We start from the raw sequence: 18,488 nt of genomic DNA, 5'->3' as shown, positions 1-18,488 counted from the left end.
AAAGGAAAACAGTGCAGTGATTTGGTGTGGGCGTGGAAACGCCGGGCTCCACTGCTGCTGTTAGACCATCAGTCCTATTCTCACAGTACCAGCTGTGCGGCCTTAGGCAAATTGCTTATCTTCTGCCTGCCTCAGTTTCTTCATGTATAATATGGAGATTCCTCATGGAAATATTATAAAACTTAGTTCACACATGTAAGGTGCTTAGAGCAGAGTTTGGCAATCAACAAATGTTAAGTGTTTTCATTGCTTAAACACATCTTTTGCCACATTTCAGACCACAGGGCTGTCTCTTTCCTTTCTCCCATTTCGGTTGAAATTCCACTAAAGATTAGATAATAAAAGATCAAATTGTCCACAGAAAGCTACAGTAAAAATGTAGAAATGTGAAAGTCCTGTAATTATCAATATAGATATTCGTCATTCTGCTATGCACAGATAAGCAGTTTAGTAGTTTCTTATTGAGGAGAAGCCTGAATTGGGTACTTGGGCCAAAGTGGAGAGAAGACTGATTTAGGCTCTCCATTTGTATTGTTAACCAAAACCATGGCTGCTGTCCTTTGGGAAGATTCCAATCTGAGTCTACACAAGCCAAAAATAAATGCTGTTTAATTGTGGCTTCTGGAAGCCAGCAGGTGCATCCAGGAATATGGTAATATTCATTCATTCATTCATTCATTCATTATTAATCACCTACTATACGTTGTACACAGGGTTAAGTGCTGAGGGTACTGCAGCGAGCGTAACAAAATCTTTTCTCTTGTGGAACTTACATCCTAACAGGGGAGGAAAGAGAAGACAAAAAAGAAATAATTAAATGTTTATAAATGTGTCAAGTAGTGATAAATGCTGTGAAGAAAAATAGATTTGTATAAGGGCTAGTGACAATTGGGGGCTATTTTGGAAAGAGTGGTCAAGGAAGATGTCTCTACAGAGGTGGCGTTTGAGCACAGAAGGAATAAGAAAGGAAGGTATACAAATATCTGAGGGAATAATATTCCAGAAAGAGGAAACAGCAAATGAAAGGTCCATAATAGGAAACAAGGTCCATGTACTTAAGGAATAGTAAGAAGGCCAGTGTAGCCAGAAGAACGAGTGAGAAGGAGGAGGAGGGGATAGGAGTTGGATCAGAGGGAGAGTCAGGGCCAGAACATGCAAGGGCAAGATCATGGATTATATTCTATGTGTGAGAAGTTACTGGATGTTTTTGAACTGAATAAAAAAAAATTTTTTTGCTTGTATTTTAATAGGATAATTCTGGCTGCTCTCTAGAGTAGGGAGTAGAGAGGAAGTAGGAAGATGAGTTAGAAGGCTGTTGTGGGAGAACAGTCAAAAGATGAAGGACAGTTTGGACTAGGGTACTAGCAGTGAATGCGTTGGGAAATGGATGAAGGTAGACCCAATAGGATTTGTTGGTAGATTGGATGTAATCTATAGGGGAACTGGATGAATGACGGATCTATTTTCTGAGACATGGATGGCGGTGGAAGGGCAGTTGGAAGAGGACTGGCAGGAGATCAGGAGTAGTGTTTGAGACATGTTAAATTTCAGATACCTATAACTCATTCACGTGGGGCAAGCAGGTGACTATATGTACAAACCTAGGTCAAGGCTTATGATACAAATTTAAGGATCATCAGTATAGAGATGGTATTTAAAGCCAAATGATTGGATGAGTATATGTAGACTGATCCAAAAAGGAGGACAAGAAGACATCTGTAAATTGACAGTTCAGGAAAGCGGGGGCCAGCAAAAGAGACTAAAAAGTAGCCTCCTGAAATGCGGAGTATAGTATCCCTATGTTGCTGGGAAGTCAAGTATGATGAAGAGTGAGAACTAACCTTTAGATTAGGAAACAAAGTCATTAGTGACCTTCCATGGAGTGGTGGAGACAAAAGTCTGATTATGATCTTGAAGGACTTGGAGATGCTATGTTTGTATGCTGATGGGAATGATCTTGCACACTGGGAGAAATAGCTGTTGTGTGTTAGGGGTTGTAGAAGGGAATGTTGATTGCAGAAATCAAGCCCTTGAGTAAGGGAGAGCAAAGTGGATTCATCTGATGAGAAAGTGAAGGAGTTGCCTTCAATAGGAGATGAGAAAGATGAGCCTTGAAACAGGAGGGAAGACGAGAATATGAGTGTGGACGTCGGTGAACTGGCTGCAGGAAGGGGATATAGTTCACTTCTAAAGGAGTTATTCTTTTCTGTAATAGTTATTCACTTAAGAAAGAAAGTTGATAAGGGTCCACAAAACATTTTTTTAAAATTTAACCTTTAAAATTTGCCTTTGGGGATTTACATTCCCTCCTTTCTCTGCTGGTCTGCTAGAGTTAACAGAATTCGTTCCCTACTTCACAGGAGTGTTTTTGTTAAAAGAGGCGGAGGTGGGTGGGGGGGAGAAAGAAAGAGAGAAAGAAAAGACACGACACTATATGATAATACATAAAAACTCTTTAAAACTATAATTATCACACTCATAAAATGGTGATTATGTTAGTATGTTTGAGATCTCAGTTCCCTTGGGGAGGAGGGGCGGGGGGGATGGGCAAAAGACCCCCCGTATTTAGCACTATTTGAAGTTGCCAAGCAGTCTCCCAAACACTATTTTATTTGACTGAACGGGGTCCCTAGAGGTACGCAGGGAAAGGGAACGTGTTACCACTTCCATTTCACAGACGATGCACTGAGAGGTGAAGAGACTCACCCGCTCTCGGAACTGCCACGTCCGCCTACCCGCCGTGGAGATTGGGTAATCGCTTCGTCAGACAGAATTCAACAGATAACTTGGAGCTGCCCCTAACTTTGCTATTTCACATCCTAGGGGGCCTTTGCGCAACTTTTCAAAGCAGAGTAAACAAAATGCAGTAACAGACGTATATTCAATAATAAGTTACTTAATAGAAACAGGAAAACGGGGCTCGTCCGGGATTTGAACCCGGGACCTCTCGCACCCTAAGCGAGAATCATACCCCTAGACCAACGAGCCACAGCGTTCTCACTTCTTAATTCGGCTTCAAGGCTCACTCACGTCACTAGGCGTTTCTCAAAGAAATGTGAGTTTGGGAGCCTTCTACTGGCAGGAATGCGTGCTTGTTAACCCAGCTCGCACAAGCCTCACGCCGCCCAGAGGCATTAATCAGCTGCTATGGTGGATCCACACCGGGAGAGCACCAGGGGAATTTTTATGCGTCCGTTTTGCCTGAACGTCCTCTAAGGCGCTGCCGAGGAGAGGTGATATCTGCAGGGCACCTCCGCATTGGCACCGTCTTCCGGGCGCTGTCGCTTTGAGGCCTCTGAAGGAAAAAAAGTTGCGCAAGGCCCCAGCGAGATTTGAACTCGCGACCCCTGGTTTACAAGACCAGTGCTCTAACCCCTGAGCTATGGAGCCTCCGCCCATACAGTTTTTCTCTATCTTCCATGTTATAGATATATTCAGTACGCCTAGCCTCTGTTAAATGAAATGGAATTTTGAGCCAGGCAAAAATCCAAGATATTCTACAAAATTGAAACTTTTCCGTGTCCTGTCAACCTCTCGAAAAGGCTCCACTTGGAGCAGAGCCACTACTAGACTGTCTTCTAGTCCCTTATCTTGATACTCTGCTGAGACATAGACGCCTGCGCCTCTGGTGCCCAGTAAGGATGCATAATACGAAAACTCTAGATATCTGGACACACGGGAGACCCACCTGAGAATTAAGAGGCGCATATAGAGGTTATCTGATGGGCAGGGAGGTTATGGTGCACTCCCTTTCCTTAATATAGTGGTAAAATCTGCGGAGAAGGTGAGAAGAGGTTTACCACGTGGTTTTGTCCTTTCTGAACAGAGCCCCAGACCCTTGTTTGTGTATTGGAATTAATACCTCTATCTCAAACAAAGGTCCAGGGTTAGGAGCAATCAAGGAAAAGAGGTGCTGGGGAGGAAGATTTTAACCCTTCCTTAAAGACATGGATTTACATATATCTTTGGTTTGAAAATAATACAATTTTTTTAAAGGATTGTGTTTTCACTTTTTAGAGACCCTGTTTTTGTAAGCTAGTAAACAGGAACTAAAATTTTATTTATTTATTTATTTATTTAAATAGGTACGAAAAATCTTGTACCTATTTCTTACTGCAAATATAGTCATAGACTAGAACACTGGGGAAAAGTCACTGATTCATGCAAGCCCAAGAAGTGAACCACTTCTGTTTAGTAAGGTTGAGATCCTCTGACCACAGGCCTGCTAGTGTACTCACTATTTTTTAATGTCATTTGTCAAAGATCATGAAGTCTGTAAGAAATTTGAAAGCTCATGGTTCATTGTCTCCTTTCATTTTCGTTGCATGAATGTAAAAACATGGTAACACTGACCTTACAAATTTTTTTTTGTTTTTTTGGTGTTTTTTTTGTTTTTTTTTGACCTTACAAATTTATAAGGAAGAGAAATTCCCTATTTAGACAGATAAAGTAAGGCCTTTATGGCAGATAGTCTAGGTTCAGGGATGAGTCATGGGGAAGCATCACACTGTTGTCCTAAGGTGAGATGAAGGTGTACAATTGCCCAGGGCCAAGAAAGTAATAGATCTTCCGTGGCTTGACAAGAACTGCTCCTCCCAACACTCCCTTGGTGTTCAACCTTCAGTCTTTCTACACCAGGCAATATCCTCCACTCCCCCAGCCCTCCACCCAAGCGAACTACGAGGCTTTGTTTTAACTGACTGCTCTGCCTGTGAGAATCAAGAATCAGGTTGCTGTACCCCATTTGCCAACACAAGGCATTTTACTGGAGGAAACCTCCAAGGTGCTCAGCGTGATAATCTCTTTGAACCTGGAGACAGACATCATAATTCTTAAGGAAACAGCAGGAATATCAAATCAACACTGAATCATGGGCGATGTGTTATGTTGGTGAGTGTTACACTGAGTATGTAGTGTAGTGGTTAGAGAACACCTGGGGCAGTTTTTCAGCCTTGCAGAGTCACAGTGACCTAGTTTTGTAAACAAGGGTTCATTATTATCAATCATCTTTATTATCGTTACTATTTTTGAAGAGACAGGCCTTCCCCAAAATTGCTAGAGTCAAAATGCTCTCCCCCGCAGCTCTCTCATTCGCTCCCCCTTGCTGTTTCTCCTCCTCTCTTTACTTGTTATTCTCTGGTTGTAGTCTTGGCTCCTTGGACTTTTCCTAGAATCTGTTTCCTCATCCTCACCTGTCACAATTCCGCAAGCTCACTTCTATTCCACCTATCTCCTATCCCTGAAGGTTGTCCAGGACCTTAGGTCAATCTCCCTCATTCTCCCAGCCACTGCCCACTGCTCACTTTGGTTGGCCTGTCTGATTCTAGAAGGTTCCAAGAGTCCTTCCCACTAGTTTATTAGACCCAGAGAGCAACATCAAATATGGGCATGTACCAGTGTGCTCTGGACATCAGAAGCTCGTCTCTGAAACAACTTGACTCTAGTAGAGATCTTAGGAATGTTTTTCATTACCTTTTTGTGTGTATTTCTTCCATTTCCCTCAACTTTTTTTTTTTTTGCAAAATTTTAATCCTAGACTGGAAATAAATGAAGACCAACTAAATGAGAACAAGCAAAGGCTATTTATTCAGAGCTTTCTGTAGTGAGGGAGTCAGCCACCATCACTTGCGTTTTGACAGAGACTCAAAGGTATACCCAGGAGTGGAAAAGCATTATAGAGGAAAAAGGGGAAGGCTCAGTTGCCCTGATTGGAGGCTGCTGGCCTAGGGAAGCTGCAGGTGGGTTAACTAGAAGCCAGGTATCCTATGTGATTGGTTCAGGATGCGTATTTGACTTTGTCTGGTTGATCCTACGTTGGAAGCAGGGACTAGTATCAGGAAGGCTGTTACTAATCAATTCCTGGCTGGCCATTTGGAGCTGACTGCTACAGAGGTTATTGTTTGGCTTCCCGAACTCTTAATAAACATAGTGGCATAGTGGTCAAAGTTCCTACAAGTCTGACTTAAAGATGGTAGGCTGGCTTCCTGAGCTGGTAGCTAACGGATTGGTTTCCTGAGCTGATTTCTGCAGGCTGTGGGACAGAGTTCCATTGTTATATATGGTCTGACCTTTGTCTATTTGTATATTCAATCTGCCCCTAGAGGAAAGTTGAAAAAACAGTACAATAATACCTGTATACCCCTAATTTAGAATCACTAATTATTAACATTTGCCACATTTACTACTTGTGTTGCCATAGTGTGTGTGTGAGTATGCATATTCATTCTTCTAAGTTTATATTGTATTATTACAAAAGGAGAAGATATTTTCTTTTATTCAAGTGCAAGCTCCCAAGAAACAGGGATAATAACCTTGTTTGTTGTGTATCTCATATCTATGATCCATCATACCTAATTACCTCAACAGGCATCTCCCAAAATAAGAATTAAGAATAGAAGCATAACTTCAGTACCATATCACACCTAACAACATTTATAATAACTCTATGTAATCTAACAGTCCCTATTTTCAAATTTCCCCAATTGGTTCCCTCTAATTCTTTTTAAAAAATCTATATTCAAACCATGTTTCTCATTGTGTTTAGTTTTAGTGTTTCTTTAGTCTCTTTAAGTCTAGAAAATTCCCCTTCTCTCTGCCTTTCTTTTTTCATGTCAGTTGTCTTACAGGAGGTCTCACATTCTAGATTTGTCTGATTATTTCCTCATATTAGATTCAATTTAACATTTGATTTTGATTATTTCTTCATGACTGGATTCAGCTTACATATTTTTGTCCAAAACACTACCTCACAGATTTTTAATACTCTGAGGAACCCAATAATTTTCCAGGACAGATGTCTAGGCTGTAGGAAAAATTAAATTTTTAATTATCCAAGCAGAAAGAATGAAGTCTAATAAGATTATTTTATCTATTTGCATGAAAATGCATTGTGTACCACTCAAGGAGCTTTTGTTTATGAAAGAGACCTCCTCTTTTTTTTTTTTGAATTTTATTTTATTTTTTTTTTATACAGCAGGTTCTTATTAGTTATCCATTTTATACATATTAGTATATATATGTCAATCCCAATCTCCCAATTCATCACACCACCACCCCCTCCCTGCCACTTTCCCCCCTTGGTGTCCATACATTTGTTCTCTACATCTGTGAAGAGACCTCCTTGATCTCGTTGGGTGAAGACCCTGTAATTTTCAGCTTCATTGACCATAAAGTACCTTGAAAAGTCAAGGATTAATATAGAAAAGTAGGCAATTACCAGAGTCCAGTCAATTATTCACCTTAGCAACATCCAAGTACATCTGTGGATAGGCAGACTGATTTCTAAGGTACATAGATTATTTATCTAAAATATCAAGGAACATGGCTTTGTAAAACTTTAACCAAAAAAAAAAGTTGTACTTGCCTCAATTTGTGCTTTCTTAAATTTATTTTCTTCAGTTTCCACAGACCTCTCACCCTTGGGAAACTGAGGCTGCATTCACTCTGGCAATTCTCAGTCACTACTTATGTTACTACCTAACCATTCTGTGTGTGTGTGTGTGTGTGTGTGTGTGTGTGTGTGTGTGTGTGTGCATAGTCATTCTTCTAGATTTATATTGTACGTATTACAGAGAAGAAGGAGATATCTTCTTTTATTCAACAGCAAGCTCCCTATAAGCAGGGATATAACCTTGTTTATTTTCTGCAACTCCCCAAACCTGACGAAATGGTGAGTGCAGATTTATCTGGTGGATGTGAAGTGGGTTGTGTGCTACCTTGAAGGGACAAAAGAAGATCCTATTTCTCAGTTTCAAAATGCCTCTTGGTAGATGTTCCCCACTAGCCTAATCCTAAGTGCCTAAATCCATTATAACCACTCTTGTGTGTTCAAGCTGACCAAGATTTGAGCACTTGGTACTCTGCTGTATTGGAGTCAGAAGCTGGGAAAGGTAGTAGAGAAATCAAAGAAGAAAATCAAGTGTACATCAGATTTGATCTTCTTAAACCCAAAGCAGCCAGACTATTATAATATTTTGCAGGGACCGAGTCAGGGCAGGGGAAGGAGGTTATTGCTACCAGCAGGATGAACAGAAACAAAGAATAAAGAATGTCTCATAAACTTCATCTTGCCATTCTGCTGACCATGACTTAGTTCAGGGTTGCATTTCTTTTCACCTGAAGCTTGAAGAGGCAATCAATCTGGTGAGATTGCTTCCTTTTGTCCCACCTCTTCCATAAACTCCAGTAAATATTGTAAGGACAAATAAAAATTTAAAGTAAGAGGCTTAATTTTCCCTGTTGAAAATAAGGGAAGGGATTTCCTTTCCCTTATTTCCTTTTTCTTTGAACAGTTATTTTAGAAAATTCCTAAGTATAAATACATTGCAATACTTTGCATTAGTGTAATGGTCAATGTGATAAACATATGAGACCACTAAATAGCTAAGTATTTAAGTAGGAGCTCAATAAATGCTGAAAAGACTATCTGATACATCCATCAAAAGGAACATATTATTTACCAGTATCTAATTTTTAGTAAGATTTTTATAGTACATGCAGAAAGGAGCCAGACCAATACCTGGATGGCTCTCTACTGGAGCTAGGGAGAGAGATTTATAGAGAGACCTCCTATAAGACAACTGCCATGAAAAAAGAGAGGCTGAGATGAGGGGAATTTTCTAGATTAAAAGAGACTAAAGAAACATTAAAACTAAATGCAATGAGAAACATTGTTTGAATCTAGATTTAAAAAAAAAATTAGAGGGAGCCAATTGGGGAAATTTGATTACATAGAGTTATTATAAATGTTGTTAGGTGTAATATGGTACTGAAGTTATGTTTCTATTCTTAATTCTTATCTTTAGGAGATGCCTGTTGAGATATTGCAGTGTAGTGCAATATAGTGCAATGTAGTGCGAAACTTTCAAATGCCCTAAATTGAGCATAGAATAGTTGAAACATAGATTGAAACATAGAGTGCTTGTAAAAATTCTCTAACCTTTGGGGAATTTGTTAAGATGCCAATTCATAGGCCTGAGGTTCTGCATTTCTAATCAATTACCAGGAGATGCTGATGCTGCTGGTCCTTAGACTACACTTTGAGCATCAAGACTTTGAGGTAAATTTCCTGCTTTTATATAAATTTTCATCACCTGGACTATTGCCAAGGTATAGATAGCAGGAAATCTAAGGTTAAATTCTCCAGTAAAATTGCAGAATGCTAGAGCCTAAAATACTAGTATCCCACACTGAAAACTGAAGGAATAGGCATGTGCCAGACAAACACAGCACATTTTCTCTGTATCAGGCATCATTCCAAATGTCTTCAGATAATGGACAATTAAGTATTTGGCAAGGTTGGCACTCCACTAGGAAAGCTGAGACTTCTGGCTTTCAGGTCTCTGTGTAATCCAATGGGTGGTCCAGTTCTGTGGGGAATGGATCAAGGATCCTCCCCCAATGAAGGATCCAGTAAGGTCAAGTCAGTCAGTGAGTGCTCAAGCAACATCAGGTGATTCAGTAGGGGAAGCCATGCACACTGGTTAGTAAAGGAAACTCAGCCTGGGATATGAGAGTGTGGTACTTTGTCCTGATAAGAAAGTGCTTTGAAGTCTGGCAGTTTGTGGAGCCTGAACATGCAGCCCCCTGGGATCAAAAGGAGCTCTGCTATAATGATTGGGTTCTTTCTTGTTAGCTGGTTCCTTTTACTGTCTGACCTAGCACTAAAAAAAAAAAAAAAAAAATCAAGGGCTCAGGTCACTTCCACCTTATGAGAATCTCATATTTTTTTGAATCTATATTTTTAAAAAGAAGTCAAAACATTTACAGAAACTGTGGTTTACTTAAATGTGCATGTTTATCAAATTAGCACTAACAGAGACTTAAATATGACTAAATAATCTCATTTGATCATCTCAGCAAAAGCCTCAATATGAGGCTTCCCAAGACCAACCCATAGACCCTGAGTCTCTAGCCTGGTTCATTACTAGACAAAATGGTTCAATAAATATTAATATTTTAAATATCAATACTTGTTCTCTCTCCTCCCATCCAGTCCCTACCTTCTTTCAAGGAATAAAGAGCCCCAGCCCTTTTCTGTCTTTTAAATTGATGCTTCCTCATCTTACGCACAAAAGGTGCGTGATTGCACAGAATGTCTAGGTTCTCTCCAATTTGAGATTAGCATCAGTCTTTCCATTGTTGTGGCGTGTTGCAAAGACTTGTGTGTACTGCTGAAGGCAATAAGCTCACATTCGCTTTTATCTGAGGATTCTCAAAAAGTGTGAAAACACAAAGTGTAGTTTCTCAGAAGTCGTACCCTTCAGCCATAGGGGCTGGCGATGGCTACTTGAACCCCTCCATCTCCAGGGATGTGGAACATAGAAACCACACCTTTGCCCATTCCGCGAGACTAGCAGGCCTTCGCCGCTACCATCTCCGAGCGTGTGCCTCGCTCCTGACTCCGGTAGCTTCTGGAGAGAAAGAGAACTTAGTTGGAGCCCAACGGTCGACATGCAGCTCTGCCCTGGGAGCTCAAATTGCCTATCAACTGGGACCAGAGGAAGGGAACGAGAGGACGAAACTGAGCGACCAGGATGGGCATAACCCGGTGTGGGCGGGGGTGAGACGGGGGCGGGGTGAAGGGGACTTGGCTCAGAGGGCAGCCGGGACTGTAGGGGGTGGAGGGTTGATGGGGAGCCCGAGGAGAGCCCGTCTCCGGCCTCGGACCCTGGGAGCCCCTTCCTAAACCGGCCCCAGCCTTCTCCCACTCGCCACGCCCACTTCCCGGCCTCGGTCCTAAATTCATCCAATGCTCCCTGAGCCCTATTTCCAAGCAGCTTTTCTAGTACTTCTTTTCTGTTCGTCGGCCCCCACCCCCTTCCTGGAAGCAAAGACGGGAACCAGCAGAACCTTCGCCCTGTGAAGATCCAGTGAAGAACAATTTTGCCTCTCTCTAAGCATCCTTGACCCCGACACCTCAAGCCACCAAGGAAGGACTTCAGAGAGCCCCTGGGCAAGGGGATGCAAGAGCAGGGTGTTTTTATGAGTGATCGAGGAGGAGAGTAAGAGTTAGGAAGTTAGGAAACTTTAATTAGACTCCTAGGAGAATTTCTGCATCCGGAGACCCAGACATGGCCAATCAGAAACAGCAAAGAAGAATATAGGTAACGTGTAACTCAGGACTTTTAGCGCCTAGTAGAGGTCATTGACAGGTACGAGATCCCACTTGGGTGCTGGAGATCCCCGGGATCACTTCTGCAACTTTACTTAGCCTTCCCTCTACTCCATTCGAAAGAAACGATATGGAGCCTAGTGGATCCAGGACCCCAGGGAAGCCCGGGACCCACTCCTTTCCGGTGTGGGAACGTTCTTGGATGTAACCACCCTCTGGCAGTCAGTCACCCTGGTCCCTACATAAGGGAAATGGTTCAGAGGCTACATGAGCATGGGTCTACCCCCAGAGTGCTACTTTCAAGAAAATTAGACCCAATCTCTCCATTCTGACTGAATCTGCAGGGCATGCGACCAAGGATTTTCTTTTTTATCGGTGACAGGCTTACCAGATCTGTCAACGGAAGGGGTCCTCTTACTGGATCTCTGGCCCCATTCGCACTGTGAGTTTCACAGCCACAGACCAATGACCCAACAGCGAGGAGTTCCTTATTCAGTCTTCTGTAATCACTTGCAATAAGTCGCCAGTGAGATGGGTTTTTGTTTTTTGCTTTTCCCTTTCGGCGTGGAATTGTCTAGGTTAAAGAAAATGCGGAAGTCTTCAAAGGATATTCACGCTAATATCATTGACCACTTTCTAGCTCACCTCCCAGGCCTTTGAGAATGCGAAGATTTCTACTCTCTCCAAGTTTGCTCAGAACCCTAGGGGTAAATGAAAACAGTGAGGGAGACCCGACTAACCATGAAGAAAATTCAGAATGTTGAGCCTGGCGTCGGTAGTAAACAGCTCAAGGATGAAAACCTTCCATCGCATGTGGTAGTGTGGCCGAGCGGTCTAAGGCGCTGGATTTAGGCTCCAGTCTCTTCGGAGGCGTGGGTTCGAATCCCATCACTGCCAGCTGTGTTTTACTCTAGCCGTAAATCCGAAGTAATACAGGAATTCCGAGGAAATACTCATTCCTCCAGCAAGATTTCCCCCGGACCTTCTTTGCCGAATATTAAGTCGGGTTACCTCGGATTCCTCCCTACATCCTGTGCCGAAACTAGCTGTATGCACCCGTTTCGACTTTTAATTGTGTCCAAGTTTTTGTATTCCCGCAATGGGGAATTCTTTCGTTCCTCCTCCTCTAAAACCCATGCTCACATTGAATCATTCTCATGACCTGGCTTAGGCACCATTCAGTAGGGAAGGCTTCCTACAAAGTGTCCCGCAGCCTCCATCAGCCCACCGCCCACACTGGTTTAGGAGCTGCAGCTCTGTGATCGCGAAGTAACCTGCACAGAGCCGATTTTGCTTTTAATCACATTACTTTTGTAATTGAATATGATGAATGAATGAAGGCAGAAAGCCACTTCCTACCAGGCTTCCAGCTGTCATTCAGGCATGGGGGTGGAGTAGGGAAGGTAAACGGTTCTTTTGAATTTGACTTTGCAGGTGGGTTTGTGATTCCAAAACACTTCAAAGCTGATTCTTGGCTGACTCCGTGCATCTGGCCCAGTGGGGTATGCTGTAAATGTTGGCTTAGACACTGCTCTGCCCCTTCCAAGTGAATTCACTTATCTTGGAGACGGTCCAGGTCTCTGAGCAACCCAACTGCAACAATACCTGTGCAGAACCTAACTCAGTGTGTGAAAGAGGAGCGGGTAAACTCAGGGTCTATTTAGTGGTGCCCTATCAGAATGGTTGTCCCGCTGCACTTCTCGCCGTTTCAGCCCGTTACCCCACTGCAGTACTCACAGATTTGACTGTACAGCTCTCTCAAGGAGGTACGAATTTCCCTGCAGTGCCTTGAGGAATGAATAAAAGGAACAGAGCAGTAGACTAGGACTCTGTGCAGGAACCAAGGTCTAGGGATTTTTTAATGACACTTTTAAATTCTGCCTTCCTTTTTATGTCTTTCCCCCTCCTCAATCAAAAGCCTCTTCTGTGTCCTCCCAGACCCACTCCCATTTCACGTTGATGACTCCTCCAGACCAGTTCCTTTCATTTTTTACCCACCTTAGGCCCCTGAGGTCTTCACAAAAACAAAAAACAAAACAAACCTCTAAAGTCCATAGTTTACATTAGGGTTTATTCTTGGTGTTGCACATTCTATGGGTTTTGACAAATGTATAATTATATATATCCACCATTAAAGTATAATACAGAATAGTTTCACTGCCCTAAAAATCCTCAATGCCTCACCAATGCATCCCTCCCTCCCCTTTAACCTCTGGCAAACACTGATCTTTTATCATCTCCATTTTGCCTTTTCCAGAATGTCATATATTTGGAATCATACAATATGTAGCCTTTTCAGACTGGCATCTTTCACTTAGTAATACACATTTAAAGTTCCTCCATATCATTTCATGGCTTGATATCTCATTTCTTCCTGGTGCTGAATAATATTCCATTGTATGGATGTACCACAGTTTATTTATCTATTTGCCTATTGAAGGATATCTTTACTGTTTCCCAGTTTTGGAAGTTATACATACATAAAGCTGCTATAAACATTCATGGGAAGGTTTTTGTGTGGACATAAGTTTTCACCTCATTTGAGTAAGTACCTAGGAATGTGATTCCTGGATTTTATGGTAAGAATATATTTAGTTTTGTAAGAAACTGCCAAAATGTCTTCCATAGTGGCACAGCGTAATTTTAAACTTCATTTTGTAAGGTTAAAACACTGTTTTTAAAAAAATTTAATTTATATATGTGGCATATTTTGAAAAAAATACCTTAAAGTAAAAAGAACACAATTTACCCACAGATAAACATCTTTTGCCATATTTCCTTTTCTCCAAAAATGAATGATAAATTTCTAGAAGCAGGAAAAGAATACCTGATCAAACACACTGTCTTTTTAAGGTTCCTGATTTATAATGCCCATCTGTCCTCCAGAATGGAATGACATTTTACAAGAAAGTCCTTGTCACTTATCCTGCCCAGTACTAAATAATAAATACTCTCTAATTTGGTGGTGCAGCAATATACCTTAGTTTTAATTCGTATTTCTTCTTATTATTGAAGGAACATTTCTACATGCATATTTTGCCTTTTGCATTGCTTATTCTCTACACTGTTTACATTCCTTTGAAGAACAGATATTTCTACAGTATTTCTCTTTAAACCCTGAATTGCCCAGTATAAAATATTCACGGTAAGGGAAAAGTGTAGGGATGGGGAGGGTTTAAGGGATGTTACCCAATATTCAGTCAATGCTAGCTGGTCTTCAAGATAGGATATAACATTCAAATCTAAAAGGGGAACCATTAATTCGTATCTCCTCTGTAAATCGAATCACGTATACTGCATGATCACAAAAAGAACACACAAAATTGTTTCATAGTCGGCAAAAAGCTGTTCTTTTGTTGCCTGAAAATAGAGTTAAAGTAAATGTTTTACAGTCGTTGGTTTAGGAGGATAAAACCTGGTGCGCAGCAAAATACCATATGCTTCCTTCGAGCCGGAATCGAACCAGCGACCTAAGGATGACAGCAGATAGTTGCCGCTACAGTCCTCCGCTCTACCAACTGAGCTACCGAAGGACACGGTCGGGTATAATTAGTGTCAATTATTGAGCATATATTAACAGCCAGTGAGAGGCCTAGCTTCTTTGTATTTAAAGTTCGGGCTCAAGTTGGAGGTCAGGAAGTCTCCAGAGAGTTGAATCTCTGGTGAACCAAATCCAGGGAGCAGCCGGGGGCCGAAGGACGAGGAGTCTGAATCCGAGGAAGTAAGCGATAGGAACAGAACAGGAACCATCCGGATTGGGTGTATCTGCGTAGCTTCTGGACTAGGCTGTCCCAGAGTAATCTGCAAACCAGTTCTCCCTCCAGGAGCACAGGAAAAACTAGGGCGCCAGGCAAATTGTAAGTGGCGAAATGCACAGGACGCTACGCTCCAGCGGCTGCCGGGTGATCATGGCCATCAATAGGCCGAGGCTAATTTGCTCTTTTCCGTAAACACAGGTGTGTGTGGACTCTGCCAAGCCCCGGAGTGTTCTCGCAGAAACTTGAGTAATCTAGTTTCTCCACTACTTACTGAATGGTATGAACACCTGGCTTTTCCCCCCAGGATTACAATGCTCCCAATCGTATAATCTTTCGTCCCAAATACTCTGGATCTGATTTTCCCTGAAACGTCACAGAGTGGACGTGAGAGAAAAGAGGAGAACGATACCCTTTTCGTGACAACAGCACGCATAGGCTCCAGCGAGATTTGAACTCACGACCCCTGGTTTACAAGACCAGTGCTCTAACCCCTGAGCTATGGAGCCTAGCCACGATGCTGTTACTTGTGCTGAATTCCTTAAGTTTTAAAAGCTGTAGCCAAATGGCCTATCTAAACAAAATTTAATAAATACTTAAAAATTAAAAGGAATTTCTTTTGAAGGAAGCGCTTCTTTATATACGAGGAAGAAACATGTTCTTGACTAGGCCCAAACGGGAATGTAAGGCACTGGAAGAGCCCTGGTAGCGCCTACAGTGCATGCTCCTCAGTCTCAGGCCTGACAAGTCACTGAACTTGGGCAACACCAGGGTCACGAGCGGAGCCGTGGGGTAAAGTAGGGTAGGTGAGGGTGCCTTACCGAAGAGAAGGATGCGCGACATGGCATCACGTCTCTGTCTCCTATCTGCTTGGATTCTTAAAGTAACAGCTCCAGCTCTCGTAGACTGAGATTAGGGTTTGTTTGCTCGCTTTTAAACGGGGGCGGCCTTCTCAAAGCCCAGAACTTACCCCTTGAACCCTCAGAATGGAGGGGGCGGGGGCGAGGCAGTGAGGATGTGAAGGCAATCCAGGCGTCCAGGCCGCCCCCTCCCACGACCTTTCAGCGGAGTCAGGTTCGGTCATAGTCAATCTGGACCTGAGATTCCTCCAGGTTTCCTGAAGCAGAAACTGGCTTTAGAAAAGGAGTAACTTTTCCCTCGGTCCTTTAACACTCTGCTAACAGCTCGGAGTCTGAACGGTAGCTGCTTCTCTCTCGGCCTCCGTGCTCTTCTAAATGCCCAACCTGAAGTGCAGAATCAACAGAAAGTGGCGATACATTGGAGGGCTGGGAAAGGAGCGCTCCCCTTCTTTTCTGTCCCGTCTTAGCCCGCTCAGCAGTCTGGCGCGGATATTTAGCCATTCATTCAACTGTTATTTATTGAGTTTGTCCCCTACACCAGGAATGGGCTCGGTGCACGGTGAACAAGTGTGACCAAGCCAAACAGGCTAGAGCCCAAGAGCGTCGTTCCCCAAGCAGAAGGGACTGCGGCGTAAGGACAACGCTCTCCCTTCCCATTCCACCCACCACCTTCTAGGTGATAGAGAAGAGGGCGAGGGCAAGCTTCTCTAGAAGAAGATATTGGAAGTGGGCAACTCTCCCGGACGGTTGCCATGTTCTGTGTGTCCTCGAAGGGTGCCTTAGATCTAGACCTATAGTCCCACAAAGTTCATTAAGTAAAGCTGAAAGGAAACAGCAAGAGCATGTTACAGGGTGTGAGATTAGCAGGGCAGGCTAAGACAATGGTTCTAGGATTTGACCTCCGCAGGGGCGTGGTATCGAGTTCCTCCGCTGCCGCACCCTGGGGAGGAGGGTCTTTTGATGAAATCAACGTTTTGGGTTTTTGTTTTTTTGTTTTTTTTTTTGTCCTCACTTGTCCTCCATCCCCAGACCACCTGCAGTGGTGCTGGTCCTAACCCTGTAAGTACTCGGGCCCTCGCGAGAGGGTCCACAGGTGGACTAGCAGCTCAGCCTGAGTCCCATACCGAACATTCCTCTCTCTGGAACGCTGTGGCTCAGGTTCCTCCGAGTCTGCACGGTGACGCTCTTGGGGTCTGGAGGAAATCGCTGGACTTAGGAGAGGAATCAAAAACGGTCCTCAAATATTGTGATGCAACTAACAGAATGTATGAATATTCCTAAAGAAACAGCTTTCAAGCGTGGCTCGTTGGTCTAGTGGTATGATTCTCGCTTTGGGTGCGAGAGGTCCCGGGTTCAAATCCCGGACGAGCCCCTTCCTTCTCTCTTTTCCCCCTCCCTCTTGAGAGCTAAATGAAGCCAATACCGCCCAGCCTAGATCCACCTAGGCGAAGTCCCTTTCAACTTCGACCTGATTCGAGATTAGCTTGTGAGCAAGTTGGCCACTTCTGTCGACCAATTCAGGGACAACGAAGATGCTACCGTGGGCCAAGGGCTTCGTTGTATAGAGAGGGGCCCTTCGTCCCACCATGGCAGGTTTTTGGCAGGAATATCTTACTCAGGCAGGACACGCCGGCACTTCGCGCGGAAAAAAACTAGTGCACTTCTCACTAGGGCATTTCACACGGAAAAGAGTGGTACCTGGAGGTGTGTTGGGGTCGCAGCGCCACACAGAACCCTCTTCCTGAGGCCCTAGTCCGTCTACCCCAGAGTAGCAAGTGCTGTAGCAGTCTTCCTAATGCTAAATAGGGAGGGGCCCCGGGAACCCTCGGGCTCAAAGGGTGCAGATATTCATTCCGTCCAAAAGGAGTACGCTTGAATTATTTTCAGGCGTTAACTTTCCAAAACGCAGTATAACATAGTGACAGTCGTCTTGCCATTTCTGGCAAGAATCCACCCGGCTCTTTAGTGCTCTTTGATTGCTCACTTGGAAAACCAGCAGGCTATAGTGTGAGCTGTCTACCTGTAACCTTAGAGTGTGATTGATCCTGGTTTGTCGAAGTTGCCCAAACTTAGAAACTACTGGTACGATAGGCCTTCAGACTTGCTACTCTTCCTAAACTGCTTGTACAAGGGAATCTTTGACAGGATTTCTGTCTGACCTGATCATAGTTGCCCTTTGCAAGGTTCGTCTCTTGGAAAAGGTACGTAGTCAGGCAAGAATAAAGAGGTTTGTGATTGGTAATTGGAGGGAGGGGAGAGAGTAGAATATGCCAGGACATCCTGACTTCTAGGTTGGTTGTCTCCTGAGAAAGGTGTTATATCTAGCCTGGGCTTTGATGTATTTGCTGAATGATTACTGGTGGAGATGAACAGAAGGAAGTTGGATATAAAGTCCTGAGATTCAAGAGAAAGATCCAAACCAGAGAAAGGAATGTTAGGAATAAAAAACACAGGGCAGTGGTTAACACTGGTTTTGGAAAGAATGCACAGGGAAGAGCATTCATAGAGAGAGGAAGAATTTAAAGACAGGCCCTGGTGATCACTACTGTTTAAAAATCTGATGGCTGATATGGTTACTCAGGGGCTGTTGACAATCTTTAAGTTCATTTCTGCATTTAAAGCAGAAAGTTTAGGGAAGATGATAGCACTGGATGGGTTGAAGAATGAGGGGAAGGTGTGGAAACTAAGCAAATCATTCTTTTTAGGATCTTGACTGTGAAGGGGAGGGCCTAGCCAGTTCACAGGTCTGGCTTGGAAGTC

General features: G+C 43.2%; 6 non-coding genes across 6 annotated transcripts; 2 read left to right on the top strand and 4 right to left on the bottom strand.

The window, feature by feature from the left end:
* Window positions 1–2,916: 2,916 nt before the first annotated feature.
* Window positions 2,917–2,988, bottom strand: TRNAP-AGG (transfer RNA proline (anticodon AGG)). The gene has a single exon. It is a non-coding gene; the product is annotated as a tRNA-Pro (tRNA).
* Window positions 2,989–3,317: 329 nt separating this feature from the next.
* TRNAT-UGU (transfer RNA threonine (anticodon UGU)) lies at window positions 3,318–3,390 on the bottom strand. The gene has a single exon. It is a non-coding gene; the product is annotated as a tRNA-Thr (tRNA).
* Window positions 3,391–11,928: 8,538 nt separating this feature from the next.
* TRNAL-UAG (transfer RNA leucine (anticodon UAG)) lies at window positions 11,929–12,010 on the top strand. The gene has a single exon. It is a non-coding gene; the product is annotated as a tRNA-Leu (tRNA).
* A 2,545-nt stretch (window positions 12,011–14,555) lies between these two features.
* On the bottom strand, window positions 14,556–14,646 carry TRNAY-GUA (transfer RNA tyrosine (anticodon GUA)). The gene is given in 2 exon segments: window positions 14,556–14,591; window positions 14,610–14,646. It is a non-coding gene; the product is annotated as a tRNA-Tyr (tRNA).
* Window positions 14,647–15,304: 658 nt separating this feature from the next.
* Window positions 15,305–15,377, bottom strand: TRNAT-UGU (transfer RNA threonine (anticodon UGU)). Its single transcript has one exon. It is a non-coding gene; the product is annotated as a tRNA-Thr (tRNA).
* Window positions 15,378–17,028: 1,651 nt separating this feature from the next.
* On the top strand, window positions 17,029–17,100 carry TRNAP-UGG (transfer RNA proline (anticodon UGG)). Its single transcript has one exon. It is a non-coding gene; the product is annotated as a tRNA-Pro (tRNA).
* The last annotated feature ends 1,388 nt before the right edge of the window (window positions 17,101–18,488 follow it).

Source organism: Kogia breviceps, chromosome 3 (assembly GCF_026419965.1).
Source record: "Kogia breviceps isolate mKogBre1 chromosome 3, mKogBre1 haplotype 1, whole genome shotgun sequence".
NCBI classification, from domain to species: domain Eukaryota; kingdom Metazoa; phylum Chordata; class Mammalia; order Artiodactyla; family Physeteridae; genus Kogia; species Kogia breviceps.
Note: the sequence above shows the minus strand (reverse complement) of the source record. Positions and strands in the feature narration are given on the sequence as shown.